The sequence below is a fragment of the Phodopus roborovskii genome, unplaced genomic scaffold (genome assembly GCF_943737965.1).
Source record: "Phodopus roborovskii unplaced genomic scaffold, PHOROB, whole genome shotgun sequence".
Classification (NCBI taxonomy): domain Eukaryota; kingdom Metazoa; phylum Chordata; class Mammalia; order Rodentia; family Cricetidae; genus Phodopus; species Phodopus roborovskii.
Window position 1 is genome coordinate 36,968,122 of NW_026125295.1, and position 2,952 is coordinate 36,971,073.

Consider the following 2,952-nt stretch of genomic DNA (forward strand, 5'->3'; position numbering starts at 1 on the left):
TCTTTATTTATTTCACAATATGTTGCTAGTAAAACGCAAGCACAGTTGCTTTCTCAGTTGTCATTTTAAATTCCCAGACCTTGTATTTATTTTCTTTATTGTATAAAAATAATTTAATGATTTTAATCATATATTATATGATATACTATAATTGTAATTTTCAAATGCCCATTTCATTAAAATTTTATTTTGCACACAAGACCTATAAGTTCCTGCTGCTACAGAAAATTGACAGTCTGGTAGCAATATCTGCTAGTAATTTTCAGCTAAACCGTTTCACTCATAATATATCATAGTAAGTGGATCTGCACAAAGAGCTTCTGATTCATTCCAATCACAGCATCATGATTATGAGACCACAGGAGTTCACCTCAGTCCCCACCATGTCCCATCTCAGAAGAATAAAGCCATATTTGAACATTTCTAAAACCAAACAGTAAAGCTTTTATATGCATAAGGAAATCCATTTATTTTATTGCAAAGAACACTAAAATAATGATCCATGCTCAATATAACAGTGGATCAATATGGATCTATTCATGGTTTGGCCCATTATATTCTTTTCTTGGGAGCCTCTTTCTCAGGGCAGAGAGAATAGGGAGGCTCCAAAGGCATGGCAGAATGACGCAAAGCATTTACTCAATGGCTCTATCTTTCTACATTAGTGACTCGCAAACTTGAACCATGTTTTAACCTATTCACTACCATTTTCTTTCCATTGCTTCTCCATAATCAGAAGTAATCATGGAAGAGGTAGGAACATGACATGGGTATATGCTTTTAACTCCAAAGTACTTATAATGTAATGTACCCTCAGCACATGTTACTCACTTGGCAGAATCACTGCCATGTGCATTTCATTAACTAATCTTAAAGATAAGGGTTTTCAATTCATAGAAATTAAGACAGTTGCAGAAGTACCATGCCAATTCCCCAGGGAGGAACATGTCCCCATCTGATACTTTATGTGAAGGATCCATATGCTTTGGATGGAACTAAATGAAAACTGTCAAAACACACCAACAGAAGTACTACGTGATCTTACATGAAAATCTAAAAGTTGTGCTCATTTTGACAGCACATATACTAAGTTGGGATGATACAGAAAAGATTAGCATGACCCCTGCACAATGATGACAGGTGAATTTGTGAAATGTTTCATATTTTTGCAATGGAGACTTCCTGGAATCTATGAGGGTGATTCTAATGATGACTCCTAGTAATGGGGGATATGGAGTCTTAACTGGCCATCTTGTAGCCAGCAAGGCTTCTAGTGGAGGGGCTGGGCTATATTCAGTTGGTTGGGAGATCTTGTGAAGCTAACACAGAGGCTCTCTCTCCACAAAGAGACAGTGGGGGTGGGGTCCATTGCCAAGGACAACATCCTCATAATTCATTGAATGTGGTGAGGTTGAGTAGCACCTACATAGAGCCTTCATTCCTTATGTTCTAGTCTCTTTGGTTTTGGAAGTTATTCTGCAGGCTACCAAAGGAGTAAAGTGAACACCAACCCAGCCATGAAACTTTCAACCAACAGTCTGCCCTGCTTGCAAGATGCATTGGGACAATGGTGGCACAGAACTTTTAGGAATAGCCAACCAATGTCTGGTTTAACATGAAGCCCATACCACCATAGGGAACCTATGTTGGACACTGCTTGGATGGCCAGGAACTGGAGACTGGACAGCCCAAGAACTAGGGTATAAGCAAACATGACTGATTTAAAAAAATCAGTGGAACGATTTCTAATGATATTCTGCTATACTCATAGATGGGTGCCTTGTCCACTTGTCATCAGGGAAGGCTTCAAAATGCAGAGGCACAGGCAGACATTATGTGGAGCAAGAGTCTAAATTGGAAGCCTCCATCAGGTCCCTCACCTGGGAGCTCTGTGAATCCCACGGAAGAGGGGGCAGAAAGACTGTAGGAGTCAAAGGATGGAGGACACCATTAGAACAAGGCCCACTGAATCAACTAATCATGGCTCATAGGGGCTCACAGAGACTGAAGCAGCAAGAATGAAATCTGCATGGGTCTGCACCATGTCTTAGGCATATATGTTTTGGCTGTTTGCTTGCTTTGTGAGACTCCTAACAGTGGGAGAAGAAGTGTCTCTGAGACTTTTGTTTGCTTTTAGGATGTCTTTCTTTTGTTGGGTTGCTTTGCCCAGCTTTGGTGTGAGGACTTTTGCCTTTTCTTATTTACTGTATTTTGTTTTGCCCTGTTTGGGTGTTGTCTCTTGGAGGCCTGCTTTTTTTCTGCTGTAAGATGGAGTGGGAGAGGAGTGTGGGAAGGGTGCAGTGAGGGGATACTGTGGTCGGGATGTACTGGTCATGGTTCTCAGGCACTGAGAAGAGTTTCAGGGCAATAATGATGGGTCACAGTTGATAGTACTAAGTTTAAAGTGGCTGGAATGTGACTCTACCTTAGATACAGAAGAACTCCTTTGTAGAAAATGACTAAAGCGTGAGTCCAAGAAGTCCCTTGGCCAAGTTTAGCCAATCATCCAGTTTCAAACCTAGCTTTATAAGGATAGGGAACCCAGTCTTATAACTTATAAGATACTGACCATATATGACTAAAATGTCAACATCAGGTGGAATTGTTACTAGTCCTGTCCAATCAACATGTCTCTATGTAACTGCCCCTTGGCAGCCCAATTACAACAAAGATTATCTCACCAAACTCAATATCCCCCAAGTTCCTTGGTAAAAGGGACTGTAAACCTTTGTTCCAGGTTGTCATGGTCATTTTTTCCCTTCTTGTGATTTTTCTTTTCTTTTAAAATTTTTATTCATTTTATATATCAACCACAATTTCCCCCCCTTCCTGCTCCCCCTCCCCCCTCCCCTGCCTCATGATGTCTCCACTCATCCACTCCTTAGAAAGGGTAAGACCTCCCAGGGGAGTCAACAAAGCCTGGCACATTAAATTGAGGCAGGATCAAGCCCC

General features: G+C 40.9%; 1 non-coding gene across 1 annotated transcript; it reads left to right on the forward strand.

The window, feature by feature from the left end:
- The first annotated feature begins 1,062 nt into the window (after positions 1-1,062).
- LOC127213499 (U6 spliceosomal RNA) lies at positions 1,063-1,168 on the forward strand. The gene has a single exon (XR_007833639.1). It is a non-coding gene; the product is annotated as a U6 spliceosomal RNA (small nuclear RNA).
- Positions 1,169-2,952: the final 1,784 nt, after the last annotated feature.